The sequence below is a fragment of the Rhinolophus sinicus genome, chromosome X, assembly GCF_036562045.2.
Source record: "Rhinolophus sinicus isolate RSC01 chromosome X, ASM3656204v1, whole genome shotgun sequence".
Lineage (NCBI taxonomy): Eukaryota > Metazoa > Chordata > Mammalia > Chiroptera > Rhinolophidae > Rhinolophus > Rhinolophus sinicus.
In genome coordinates this window covers 113,906,266-113,921,667 of record NC_133768.1, presented here as the reverse complement: position 1 = coordinate 113,921,667, position 15,402 = coordinate 113,906,266, and the positions used below count along the sequence as shown (strand labels likewise).

The window sequence follows — 15,402 nt, the reverse complement described above, 5'->3', positions numbered from 1 at the left end:
CCATGCTCCCCCAAATTCTTCCAGCACCTGCTCACTTCTACAATATTTCTTAAAGTTTTTCCACAATTTTTAAGGTTTTCTTACAACAGCACAGCACTTCCAGGTACAAAAATTTATATTAATTTCCTATTGTTACTATAACAAATTAACACCAACTTTGTGATTTAAAACCAATGTATTATCCTAACAGTCCTGGAGGTCAGATGTATAGAATTGGTTGGCAGTGCTGCATCTCTCCTGCCTAGCCATTTCCAGCTTCTAGAAGCCTCCTGCATTCCTTGGTTTATGGCCCCTTCCTCCAAAGTATACCACCTTTCAATCAATCTCTCCCCCTCTCTCCATCCCCACCTCTTTCACACTCTCTCCCCTTCTCTCTCTCTCTCCCCCTCAGCTTTGCTTCTGTCATCACATCGCCTTATTTCTCTGAAACCTCCTGCCTCCCTCTTATAAAGGCCCTTGTGATTATATTGGACCCACCCAGATAATTCAAGATAATCTTCCCATCTCAAAATTCTTACCTTAATCATATCTGCAAAGTCTCTTTTGCCATGTACGGTAACATAATAACAGGTTCTGGGGACTAGCACATGGACATAATGGGTACCATTATTTTGAAAGGTATCATTATTTTGAAAAGTATCAGTACTCTTTAAAAGTGTTGTGTCCTGAAAGACAAAGAAATACTGAGGAACTGTCACAGACTGGAGGACACTAGCTGACATGACAATTTATGCCGTGTGGGATCCCGAATTGCACCCTAGACCATAAAAAGGGGGGCATTAATACAGAATTGTACACCTGAAATCTATGTAATTTTACTAACAATTGTCACCCCAATAAATTTGAAAAATAAATTAAAAAGGGGGGGGCATTAATGTGAAAACGGAAAAAATTGAACCAAAATCTATAGATTAGGTAATACGATTGTGTCCATGATCATTGCCTGGTTTTGATAGTTGCACTACGGTTATAAGATGATAACATTGTGGGAATCTGGATGAAAGTTAGGCAGAAACACTGAACTGTTTTGCACTTTTCCTGTAAGTCTAAAATCATTTCAAAGTAAAAAGTTAAAAAAAAAGTTTTGTTGTTGCATACTGGTACCATCAGTATTTGGCCTATTTCCTCACATCCTCAGTAAACTTGAGTGTTACCAAATGTTTTAATGTTATCCAGCTGGTAAGTGAGTGATTATATTTCATTGTTTTCAAATAAATTTTTAAAATTGTGAATGAGATTGGGTACCTTTTCATACATGGTTTTTTTTTTGGTTGTTATATATAGCCTGCGAGGGCTGCAGTAACCAAATACCCCATACTGGGTAGCTTAACCATTAGACGGGTATTTTCTCACAGCTCTGAGGCTGGAGCTTCAAAGCCAAGGTGCTAGTCAAACAGGGTTGGTTTCTCCCGAGGCCTCTTTCCTTGTGCCTTCATGTAGTCTTTCCTCTGTGCGTGTGCTTCTCTTGTGATTCTTTGTCATCTTGTAAAGACACAAGTCATATTGGGTTAGACTCCACCCTTATGACTTCATGTAACCCTAATTACCTTTTAAAGGCACTATCTCCAAATATAGTCACATTAGGGGAAAAATCTTAAAAAGAGGAATTTTGGAGGGACACATTTTAGTCCATACAGCCGTCCATTTCAATGGAGACATGGGGGTGGCAGATTGTTTTTTGGGGTTGACATTTGAATGTGCGCCTGTTACTTTTGTGCACCCACTGATTCTTCAGTCACTGAAAACTCCACTTCAGGAGAGTAGTTACCTCTGTGGGTAAAGGGGTCCAATTGAAGAAGGATTTTGATCCTAAAGCAAGTGGTGTTGCACAGGATTTTTTGTTATATTTTTCATCTTTTATTTATCTGAAATATTTCATAATACATTATTTAAGATATTTAATAGGAATCAAATAGCTTGGTTGCAAAGTGAAAGAAAAATCAGAGGCAGTGGCTAGAGAGACATTGACTCCAGAAACTGGGAAACTTGTGCCTGTTTATAAAGCAGGGGGATTAGAGCTGGTGTGGGGGAAGAGATTGACGACCCAAGTGAGACAGAGGATAACTGATGGTGCGAGGTCCCTGAGGAGCTCTGAGCAGATGGCCTCCAGATTATCGGAGGGAGGCCTGGCTTTGGCTGACCTTTTTTGGAAGGAGGAGGGCAAAACCGGAATAGACGCATATGAGTTTGCAAGCTGGAGACATGAGGAGGCAGTGGCTGTGAAAATGAGGAGGATAATGATTGCTACAGTCTATTTTCTCAAGTAGAATGTAAATTCATCTTATCCGCTGAGACTAAGGGTAAATGGGTGTAGGGCTGGAGGCATTAGGAGAGTAAGAGAAGGTTTGGAACAGTCCACGAAGGGAATGGAGACAGAGCTGGCGAAGGACATGTTAACGGGTTCTTATTAAAGGAAAATGCTGTAAATCTAAAACACTGTAAATCTAATAATAAAAAATAAAGCACCATGAATCTAAAAAAGGCACTGTAAATCTAAAGTGGTACCATCTCTGGTGGGACATCAAACCCCCCCTCCCAAGACTGCTCAAAAGCTGATGCCTAGAGTTAGAAAAGACTGATTATGTGCTGCTTTCAGCATCGGTGTTTTTAGGGAATTGCAGAAGATGAACAGGGACCAAAAATACTGAGGGTGTTGGTAGTTGTTAATTATCCACTATTTTAGACCAAACTGAAAAGGATGGGAAGGAAGTGAGGGAATTGATAGACTGAGAAAAAGTGGAAGAATCAAGGGAATAAAGGCCTCAGTGTCAAAGACCAGGAATAGGGCAAGTATTAGCTGATACTTAGAAAGCCCTTCCTACATGTCTAGTGCTGTTTGAAGCATTTCACAGGTATTAGGACATTTACACCTAATTTCACATAGGAAAAATCCAAGGCACAGAGTAGTTGTGACTTGACCAGGGTCACAGAGTACGTACTGGAGCTCAGACTTGGAACCAGGTTGTTCAGATCTATAGGATACCACTTCAAGATCTTTGTTATCTTCATGAAAAAGGGTGACTGAAGTAGAGATTAAAGGTCATTGGTCATGAGAAGGCCAAAGAACTTTGGGGCATGAATCGCAGAAGGGTCATTCACACGGACTGTGATTTGCATTGAGGATATTCTTCTAACCTTAGCATTTGAGGGTCAGATCATGCATCTTGTATACCTGACGAAGTAGTTTGGTTTTTATCCTGAAGGCAGTAAGGAGCCATGGAAGCTCATTGCATTTTAAATGTTCTAATTAATTTGCAAGTAGATACAAGAGTGACACCAGCATGATTAGTCTCTCATCATTAATCTAACAAAATAGGGGATTTGGGGGTTGGTATTCTATACGATTTTTAGGGGACATGTCAACTTCAATTTTACCAGAAAATTCATTTTTCAATGAATGAATGAATGACCTCAGTCCCTTCTGAGTCCATAAATATGCGGCTTTGCTACACTTTTGGCTAGGATATCCAACTCGTATTCTGTGGGGTGATTTGGAGAGCAATTAAAGTACTGATTATCTGTTAACCCCATGTTCCAATAGATTATTTCTACTAACCAGTGACCAGCTTTTGAGTGAAGTTGTCAGACCCTTGTGTAAATAACAGTAATATGTGTTAAATAATTAAAGTTGTGACCTTTGTGTGATACCAGAGATGTACTCTGACCATGTTTTCTGAACACAGGCATGAACCAAGGATCTTTCCTGATTTATGAATTTATTCATACGCAAATCTTATATGGTGATATGAAATGAAACCCCGTTTATATTGTACGTCTATCAGATTGCCTCTTTTGAAAAAGAGCAAAATGATATGTTCTAGAAATTCTGGACCTTCTGTAGGTGTAACCTCATGGGATGGTTGTGAGGATTAAAAGATGTAATATATATGAGAGTGGTGCTGTTCTACGAGCATCAGGGATTATATGTTCCTGCCAAGTTATTCGGTTAATGGATATGATTTCTCAGTTGACAGATATTATAATTTTAGTAATGTGTTTTTTTCCATTTATACTTGCTCTTTAATAGAAAAAGGCTTAAACACATTGGTTTTAAGTTTCTCCATCATCCCCCCTTTCAGCCTCTCTTTGAAGAACATCCAAGGTCTGTAAATAAAGTTTAAATGCGTCAGAAGAATTGATACTTCAAGGAGTCCACTTCTGAGCCTTTTTAAAAGAATTTTTAAAAACAATTTGAAGCATCTTCTCTAAATTATTTATTTTCTAAGTTGGTAGGTAGGTAAGTGATGGAGGAAGATCTGCCGCTATACTGATCCCTAAAACAATGTCAGTCATTCTTAAATTCTCTCTCTTCCCATCTCACTGAGAGTATGTACCTGCTATGCTACCCGGAGACACAGGCAATTTGGACTGACAGAGGAAAGTTCACTTTTGTTTTCTGAACTTTTTTTAGGGGGTGGGGAACCTTCAAGAATAACAGGGGAAGAGAGATGTCAGCTCTGAAGGCAGTTCTTAGCAATTAGTTTTGACGACAGTGAGTTATTTCACTGGAGGGGACAAAATACAGGCTCGATTGATTTGAACATTGGAACTGGAAAGTGAACTTGAAGACGTTCTAGTCCAGGCTCTTCATGTGACATGAAGTCCCTTTTCACATAGCACAGTAGTGGTAACAGATTTGCATCTCTCCAACTCTGTCCCCCCTCCTCTACTCTTTGGCACTTTAGCCCACCCACCCGCCTACCCCCACAGTTTCCTAACTAGTTTATGAAAGAACTCAGGTACCAGCCCCAGAGACTTGCCAGTTGTCTCACGTGTGCTTCGCAAACTCATCCTCCTAGTTGCACAGCTCAGCTTGGGCCCTTTTCGTCCTTTACTACTGCGGAGATCATTAATGACAGCTAGGAACTCTCTTTAGCTTTAGATTGTTGCAAGGGACATGGAATCAGGCTGTGTGCCCAGTATAGGGCGATGTACTTTGATCTCATTTAGTCCTTAGTCTACCATGTTTCCCCGAAAATAAGACGTAGCTGGACCATCAGCTCTAGTGTGTCTTTTGGAGCAAAAATTAATATAAGACCCAGTATTACATTATATTATATTATAATTATATTATACCCGGTCTTATATTAAAATAAGACTGGGTCTTATATTAATTTTTGCTCCAAAACACGCATTACAGCTGATTGTCTGGCTAGGTCTTATTTTTGGGGAAACACGGTAACTCTGACCAATGGATATTATTATTTCCTTTTTTTTTTTTTAAATTTGGAAACAGGCACTGAGTGTGGTACGTGGCAAAGCCAAGACTTAAATCTAGGTCTGTCTGGTTAAGCCTGCACCTCAGGGAATAGGAACCTGTTTTACCTGCATGTTAAAGACAACAGTCAGTTGTTGTCTTTGCATCACTCTTGTTGACTTAGCTCTTCTAACCTCCCTTGAGTTCCTTCCTCATTGCCAGTCTTTCTCTTTTACTGAGTGGGAAGCTGCTTCTTAATCCCATGGGATCTTGCTTTACTGCCTTAAGTATAGTTTTCTGGGAGAATAATTATTTTCCAGATAATTAGAAAATCTATTATCCGTGTATATGAAAATGGCTTTTATTCTTATCTGTGAAGCTGTATGCTGAGAAGCCATGGTTGAGGAAACTGAATGGTACAGTCTTTACTGCAGACGTAGATGGTTGAGGGCAGCTCTTGCTGTAAATTGGCCAGAGAAAGCTGGGTTGTTCTCAGTGTGGAGTTTGTGGGAACTCAGATGCTGCCTATGTTCCCAAATGGCCAAATGGGACCTAGTCCAGGAAAAACCCAACATCGTAGCCATGTAATGGATTTGGGGAGGCAAACAAGAGTCCTTTTAAGGAACAACTCTGATTTATGTGTTTTTCAGATACACAGTCTAGCAACTCAGAGGAAACAGTCCCTGCTAGTCCTGGTCTGTTCCTCCTTTCCCTCTGAAATGTGGCTTATGTGAATTTTTGTTCTGCAACCAGAGAGCAGCATGAGAATAAATAAATGTTTCCCTCTGCTGCTTTTTGGAATGATAGGTAGGTAGGTAGATATTTAAAAACATAAGTACATATTTATTTATACTTTACAGATTTATATTTTACATATTTTAAAATATATCTGTATGTATCTGTCTGCATAAATACATATAAGTATACACACATGGAGGGAAGGAAGGAGTAAAGGGGGGGAGAGAGAGAGAGAGAGAGAGAGAGAGAGAGAGAGAGAGAGAGAGAGAGAGAGAGAATGAATGAATGAATGAATGAATGAGAATCAACTAAGCTAGATCTCTACTTCGTGGACTTTAATTTCTGAAATGATAAAGTTAAGCTAAAAGTTACTAAAAAGAACATATTTATTAGCCTGCGCATGTGAGGACATTTTCAGATTCTGATATATAGTCAGCTGGGGATTTGGCAGGCATTTTCAAATGCATCTTCAGGAAAAAATATATTTAAGTAGTGAATATTAAGAGCAAAATGTAACCTGAAGAAAAAGTGCCTTTGAGTGGAGAACTATTAAGGTTGAGAGATTTCAGATGTGTTCATTAGTCATAGTGAATCTTTGAAAACATAGCTTCAAGTTTTCAGTTCTGTCTAACTCAAGAAGATCTTCATACATTTTCCAAAAGTTTAGTTCTCTTAGCTTTGAAGTGAAAGCAGGACCCGTTTGAAATGAATAAGCATCCCCAAGGCTGATGACGTAGTGTGATAAGTGTAGGCAGCACCTGTGATCTAGGGTTCACCTTCCAACGGTCAAAGAACTGGAACATTCACCATGAGTCAACCTTTTGATTCTTGTCACCCTAAGAATTATCCTCAAGATTCAGCAAAACGTAGAAATTCCCACTGCTTCCTTTTTCTCTCTCCAACTGGTACTGGGATAATAATTAGAACAGCAAAAACGATAGTTAGCGTTTATTGAGAGCTTGCTATGTGTCATGCACTATGCTACACATTTGACAGTCAACATCTCACTGAATGCTCCCAACTTCTATGAGGCGATCCCTAATTTTACTTTGGGGTAAACTGAGGCCTAGAGGAGATTAAATTTGTTATGGACTATCGCAATTCAATATCTGTTTTTATTCTATTTTTGGAGGCTTCTAGTGTGTGTGTGTGTGTGTGTGTGTGTGTGTGTGTGTGTGTGTGTAAGGAAGGGGGGAGACAGAGAGAGAGAAAATATAGAATCAGATTTTTGAGAATTTAAAAAGATCTCCAAGATCATATAGTCCATTTCTTCCATTGGCCAGTGATTTTCTCACATCATACATATACTTTTGCCTTTGCTATTCTCCTTTGAATGATCTGAGTGTCAAGTCTGACTATCAGAGTCTGGATAATGCAGAAAGACTAGGGCCGGATGAGTATACTTTGATGGCCAGACTTGAAGCAAATCAAAGTTCCTTGGTCCGGGGATTCAGAAACCAGGAATCACTGGGCATGCATTGAGCCTGGGGGTCTTTTTCTTTGCTCTGAGATTTTGGGAATGATGGCTGGGTCACTGCTGCTCTTTAGGACTTAGACTTCTTAAAATGACCTTGAAATGCCCAGGCCACCTCTGTAGGCTTTCCAAATATCCCTAGAGGTGATAATATTATGTAAAGAATGGAAAAATAGCTTTGGAACCAGACAGTGGCCCTGAGATTGAATCCCAGCTCTATCCTTTTCTAGGTGGGTGGTCTTTAGCCAGCCAGTCTACCACCCTGAGCCTTTCACCCCTCATTTAACAAATGGGGCTAATAATTAGACCTACCTTCCTCAGTTTTTGGGAACATTCAGTGAGATAAATGTCAGGTACTTTGTACATAGTATTGCCCACCAAATTTTAATCCCTCCCCATGTCCTGTATTACCACCCATTTACTATACTGACAGATTATTTTAGTGATGGAGTTCTTCCATAATCCTTTTATCTTGGTATCTGTTGTGTCAAAGGGGCTTTTCTTAGAAGTCTTGGACCATTGTTAATTTATGGTTGTGAAATGATACAGACACTCTTCACTTCCCTGGTCTCAAAGGAAAACTCCACTTGAAATCTGCCATGCCATTCCTAGTAGAAAACACATAATCCATGCCAAATGGATGGAGGTGTCCTTAGCAGGATCTGCCTTTATTCTTTCTCTCCCCCAGCATTCTCTCCCTAAGGCAACTGCCCAAGGGAATGGATCAACACACAGAGCATAGATTAGAGACCTATTAGACATAGTCAGTGGGCATATAAAACTGTTTCCTTTAGGAGCTACTGAGTTTTAAGGGGATAGCACACCCTAGACTGGGGATTAGAATTCTTCGGTTGTGGTCTCAGTTCTAGCACCTACTGGCTTTGGAGCCTTGGATAAATCACTTCCCCTCCCTGGGCATCAGTTTTACTAAAGTATAATGTATGGGTAGAGTAGATAGCGTTCTAGAATGCTATATCTTGAAGGGCCTTAAAGACTGTTGCAGAGACCAAAGACAAACCTGGTTACAGCCCTCTTAAAAGAAAAAAGAAGTTGGCTCTTGGTAACAACAGACATGACATTTTCAATGTTCTGTGCATACTCTAAGAAAACTTGGTGACACACTTGATGTCCAAAATGGTCTCTGCCAAATGCTAAGAGCTCCTTATTTTTGACTTCATCACCGCTTTTGTTTCTAATGAAGTTCAGAACGTAGTTTTTGCTAATAGAACCAGACCCCAGAACGCGCAGCCCAGCCTCAGCCAGAGCATAAATGGGGACTCAGTGGAAATCTGGGATTCATCAGGACCACGTCTTGTAGCTTTGATTTATAGACAGGCAAGATGCTTTTTGTACAATGTGATATCTGCAGCCCCAAAGCAGCATCTGGGGAGAAGCTGGAGAGTTGCTTGGCTCTGCCAGAATTTGCAAGAGTGAGACTAAGTGTGGATAGCATGGCTTTTGGCGACTGAGCAATGATTGTCTTCTGTTAAATCTCTTCTCCTTTTCACACCTGAAGACCTGACAGAGGAGAAACCAGAAGGGTGTTAATATTTGTGACTCAGCTCAGGTGAGCAGTTCAGGACCCTCCTCCCTGTGAAGGTGATACTTCTCCGCTGTGCCTCAAAGCTCAGCAAATGTGATCATCCAACTTCAGTCCTCAGGAGCCTTCAGAGAAAGAATTCCCAGGAATTGGACTCCCGAGGACAGCCCCAGGCAGAGGCCGAGGCCCAGCAGAGTGCAGTCGTTTTCCTCTGTATTGTGTCCTCTTAGACCAGGACTTGAAAATTCACCTCAGCTAACACTCACTCAGTGCCAACCACGTGCCCAGAAAGCAAATAGCACTGCTGTGCCCGACTCCTCTGTATACCCTCTGGGATTTTTCTGAAAGTCACTATCAAAGACCACAAACGCCTAAGTGTTTGGTCTGCATCCATCTGCAAAAAACCAAATCAGTCTGTCTTCTTTCTGGAGATTTGAAGGTTGGGAAAATAAGTTTTGCCTGATACTGTTTTCATCCAAGAAATTATTTTAAGCCTCAAATGTTTCTTTCTCTGTTATATAATGGAAAGAGTGTTAACCTTGAAGTTAGACCTATCTGAGTTTATATCGTAGCCCTGCCACTTACTATCAGGTGACCTTGGACAATGCACACTCCTTATTCCTAGCCAACCCTTTGGCCTCAGAACCCGTCTCTAATCTTTGCAGTGACTTGCCCTAGTCTATCCATGAGTTAAGAATTCCTTCTTGGCTTTTCAGCTGTAAAAGATCCACTCCAATGTCCAGAGGAAGCGAAATGAGGGTTTACACCCTGTTAAGTTTTAATGATATTTTCTGCAACTTTTCATTTATTTTTCCAATTATTTTCTCTTCTTTTAATCCTATGAAAAAGGTAGCTAGAGGGTGTTATCCTGTGGTGAAATTTAGGGAATGTACTGGTTGATCAGCCATGTCCTTTAGTCCCAAACTCTCTTTGGAAGTTCAGAGAAAGGAATTTGTGAACAATCGGGAAATGAGTCAATGTATGTAAAGCACTTAAAACTATGACTGACACATAATAAACACTCGTTGGGAAGGAGCTCACTATTAAAAACAGCTCTGACCCATGGCTTGAACTTGGAAAAAGCTTGTTCCACCAAAGCTGTGTTTTCAGTCAATCTTCAGCAGCTGGTACCACCATTTATGCCATCCCCTTCACTGCCATCTCTTCCACTTTACAATGATTGCGTGAGATGTAGATGAGCTGCTTTTGTGTCCTATTCCATGTGGTATTTGACCCCATCCTTCCCTATAAGAAAGTCCCACACATGGTGAGTCTCCCATTCCTGTAGGATTTGTTTCTTTTATCTTCTAAGGGTGTATTGTTACTAATTTCTCAGAACATGTTTAGAATAACTCTATTCATGAATACTCAAGAAGTCAATAGGGAATTAAGTAGAAAAGGCTGAGTCTCTTTTCTTGGGTCTTTCTTAACTCCCTTTTCATCTCTGAAAGTTTTGCCTCATTAAAATCGGGCTGTAAAAAGTCAGTCCAGAGATCATGGGCCTATCATCTCTCCTTTCTCCTCTCTTAAAGAGAAACTATAGACTTTCCCCCAGGTTTTCCTTCCCAAGCCCATTAGTTATATCTGTAATTTGTAGTCCTGTTTTCACAGAACTAATGATATCCATTAATTTAATAAATACTTACAAAACTTTTATTACACACAAGGCAAAGTTCTAGGTACTGGGGATACACCTATAAACAAAACAGAGACCCTTGTTTCATGGATCCTATATTCTACTGGAGAGAAGCAGATGATAAACAATTATATGTATTTGTCAGGTGATAACTGCTCTGAAGAAAAATAAAACAAGGTAAGGGATTGTTACGTATAGAAGAAGGTGTTAATGATATTTAGGCAGACAACTGAATAAAGCCATGGTAGATATCTTGGGGAACAGCAGCAGGTCCAAGAATAGTGAAAGGGAGTGCAGAATCCCTGAGGCAAAAGTGTGCTTGGCATGTTGAACAGAAAAGAAGCCAAAGTGGATAGGGTTGAATGAGCAAGGAGGGTCATCTACTTAATTTTTCTCAAAGGGATACCAGTAACACATAGGTTAAAGCTCATTATTTAAAAGAGATGTGAAGTGAGGCCTTTGGAGGGCCCACAGAATAGAGAGGTAAGTGGATTCTTCCTATAACAGAAATTGCCAATATTTCCACATTAAAGCTTGGCTCCGAGGTGTACATCTGTAGGCCAACTTTAGGGAGGGTGTTGCAATCCATGTTGACTCTAGGGTTATCCAGGCTATGTTTTTATTTTAGTGAGGACATCCAACAGGAATTGTCCTCTCTCTTTTTCTAGACTTTACTCATTTAGAGAAGAGAGAGTGATTTTAAGCCTACTGAACATCTTCTCTGAGCCCTGATTGCCAGATCTGGTCTCAAAAGGCTCCCAACCAATGTTTCAGTCTACTTGGAGGAGGCAGGACCTGTAGACAGCACCCTTTCTAAATGGAATTGGCAGCTCTCATTACAAACCCTAGATATTAGTGAGCCCACATCCATCTTGGAGCCTGGGTAGCTCCTTGAAAAAGAGCAGGCTCTAAAGAAAGTTTTGTCAATGAGAAGTGAAAAATTTGTGTAACTAGAATAAAATCATTTAATCCAGAAGAGACCTTGAAGAGCCATCAAGTATGAACTCTATAATCCCTGATTTGCATAACACAGCCACTTCACCCCTTATTGCTCCAATATTAACCTCCTTCCCTCCCTCATTGCCTTCGCCCTCTTCTTCCATCTCCCCTCTCCCTCTAAGGAAACATGGGTTTAAGTCTTTGTTAGGGTTGGTAATAGAATAGTTACCATTTATTGAGCACTTAATGTGTTCTAGACCAGGCTCTTTACATATATTTTCTCATTCAGTCATGACAACCTTATGAGATAGATAGTATCATTATCCTCATTTTGCAGCTGAGGAAAAACATGAACGAAAAAAGGTGAAGATAGTCTATGTGAATTATGGGATCCATTCAAAGACACAAGCTATGCGTTGTTGGAGTCCCAGAAGTCCCATAAGGAGAAGAATGAGGGAAAACTTACTTAAAGAAATAATGGCTCAGAACTTTTCACATTTGGGGAAAGATTTGTAAAGCTATCAAATTCTTCCAAATTTCAATCCCGAATAATCTCCAAGACACATTATAATGAAACAGTCTAAAATTAAAGACGGAAAATTTTAAAGGCAGCAAGAGAGAAAAAAAATGCATATATAAAGGAACCTTTTATACGGCTATCAGAATATTTCTCAGAAGTATTGAGAAATACTTCTCAATAGGAGAGAGTTGAATGAAATACTGCCAACCAAGAAAAATACTGCCAACCAAGAACAACTCACCCAGCAAATCATCATTCAGAAATGAAGGCGAGAGACTTGACCACACAAATAAAAGCTGAGGGAGTTCATCAACACTAGCCCTCCCTTACAATAGTGAAAGGAATTCTTCAAGCTGAAATAAAAGGACACTAATAAGTAATATGAAAATGTAAGGAAATGCTGAGTGTGCCAAAAAATGTATATACATTTTAAGAGATGTTATCTAAAATGTGTATATATGTTTTCGGCACCCTCTGTATAAAACCTATTGGTAAAGGTAAGCATTGTCAAATTCAGAATACTCTAATACTGTAATATGGTGCTGTGTTAATATAAAGTGGCTAATATAAAGGTTAAAAGGCAAAAGTAATATTTTTGCTGCAATAATTTGTTAATGGATACACAAAATAAAAAGGTATATTATGACAACAAAAACATAAAATATTGTGGGAGGTGTAAAATGGTAGATGTTTCGTATGTGATTAAAGATAATTTATCAGCTTTAAATATACTATTGTATCTCTATTTTTGTTTATGTAAGCCTCATAGATTTATAATGACTAATAGTGAGGAGATTGAATCAACAATCAGAAATCTCCCAACAAGGAAAAGCGCAGGACCAGATGGTTTCATCAGTAAATTCTACCAAACATTGAAAGAAAAATTAATGCCAATCCTTCTCAAACATTGAAAAGGGGGGGAATACTCTCAAACTAATTTTATGAGGCCAACATTACCCTGATGACAAAGGACTTACAAAAACAAAACAACAACAACAAAATTCTATAGGCCAATATATCTGTTGAATGTAGATGGAAATTTTCTCAATAAAATACTAGCACACCAAATTCAACAGCACAGTAAAAGAATCATACACCATGATCAAGTGGGATTTAGCCCTAGGATGCAAGAGTGGTTCAACATATGCAAATCAATAAATGTCATACACCACCTTAATAGAATTAAAAATAAAACTCATATGATCATCTCACTAGATGCAGAAATTGCATTTTCCAAAATTCAACATCCTTTTGTGATAAAAAATAAATCTAATAGTAAGTATTGAAGAGATATATGACAAGCCCACAGCTATCATCATACTCAATGGTCAAAGATGGACAACTTTCTCACTAAGATCAGGAACAATAGAAGAGTGCTCAGTCTCACCACTCCAATTCAACATAGTACTGAATTCCTAGCCAGAGTAATTAGGCAAGAAAAAGAAATAAAATACATCAAAATTGGAAAGGACTATATGTAAGTTATTTCTGGTAATTATTTTATTGAATGCAAGATATTGTTAATTTTACCTTCTTGGATGTTGGCCATTTTTGTATTCTGATAAGTAACATTCTTGAGCTTTTTTCTGGGATTCAGTTAAGTTACTAGAAAACAGCCCGATGCTTTCAAGTATTTTTTTAAAGTCTTCGTTAGGCAGAAAAAAAAGTAATGTTTAGTTTAGGGTTGTTTTTTCTTTACTAATGAAGCAAAGCTTGTCTGTGTATTCTACCCAGTGTCCTATGAATTATTTTGTTTTCCACTGCGACTAGTGAGAACAGGAACTCTTCCAGAGACTCTGTGGTCTTAGGTAATTGTTCCCTCTAATTCTGTCATGTTCTTGACTCACACATATGTGTTGATCAAAAGTCCTCTTTAAGACTTTAGCTCAGCTCTCTGTGCAGCTCTCTTCTCTTTGGTACTCTACCCTTAAAACTCTTACTTTGCCCTCCCCATACTTGCCACTCAGTATCTTCAACTTAGGGAGACTGCTGGGCTCCCCCTGAGTTCTCCCTACGTTATGTCCTGCAGAATCTCTCCAGGCTGTAAGCTGGGGCAGTCATGGGAGCTCATCTCATTTGTTTTTCCAGTCTCTTGTGGATCACTGTCCTTCATTGCCAAATTTCAAATGCTTTGAAAACCAGTGCTACATGTAATTTTTATAGATTTTTTTTATTGTTTCAGGTTGAAGATGTTAATCTATCTTAGCTGGAAATGGAAATAGCTATTATGTTATTTTCAGGTGACACTTTGGCCTTTCATATAAGAATTTTAAATGTGTTTATCTTTCGGCCCAGCAATTCCAGTCACTCTTCTAGTTCCTAGAGATGGAGCAGTGAACATGATGATAAACTTCCATATAGCTTACAAATGAGTGGGGAGACAGACAACAACAAAATAAATAAGTACCATATACTATGTTATGAAGTGATAAGGAATGCTAAGAAGAACAAATCTGAAACAGGAAATGGGGGTGGGAAGCCCTGGGTAGAGGGAAGCATGTCAAAGTTTCAGACACATTCACCTGGAAGGACTCATTGCAAGGAGTATATTTGATCATAATCGTTGTGGAACTGAGAGAGCAAGCTATATGGATATTTGGAGGCACAGCGCTCCAAGTAGATGAAACACTCAGTGCAAAGGCCCTGATGTGTTTGGTGAGTTACAGGGGATATTTGTAACAACTACTACAGTGCCGAAGCAAATGCTCACAAAATTTATAATACGATACCTATTTATAATATGGTCACTAATGGTGGTGGAACCAGAAATATGACCTAAAATTCTATGGCCCCGAAGCTCTTCTGCTTGCTGCTATGTCATATTATCTCTTTCCTCTGCCATGAGACACTGAGCCATGTGCTGCCTTGTGATTGTTCTTGCATTGTTCTCTGTCATTGTCGAGCTTTTACACAGGCTTGCCTTGTGTCCCCAATCATGTAAGTCCTGTGACTATGCAGCCTATGTTGACTCTTGTCTGATAGAATGTTGGGCTCTGACATTTCACTTTGCACTAATCATGGGGGTTGATTTCATTATTGTACTGGACAAGGGTCCCCTTCCTCTGTCACCACTAATATGTGTCCTCCCAAAGTGTATGCACTCTGGCCAAGAGGTCGTTCTCTCCAGGGACAGGAAGATCATCAAGGACTTGTGAGAGCGTACATGAAAATTCGAATCACAGCTGCTGTCTCATTAATCCAGCACATTTTATATCTTCCAAGGCACTTTGTTTTTACCCCTCCCTTTTTAAAATAATATCCATGGTATGAAATTTTAAGAGATCAAAATGATATGGGGATGAAAATTAAGTTTACCTTCATCCTTTCCTCAGCCACTCATTACTCCTGTCGTAAGGTA

At 39.3% G+C, this 15,402-nt stretch overlaps 1 protein-coding gene across 6 annotated transcripts in view; it reads left to right on the top strand.

Annotated features, from left to right (window-relative positions):
* OPHN1 (oligophrenin 1) overlaps positions 1-15,402 on the top strand; it is a 304,832-nt gene that overhangs the window by 261,414 nt on the left and 28,016 nt on the right. The gene's annotated exons all lie outside the window — the stretch shown is intronic.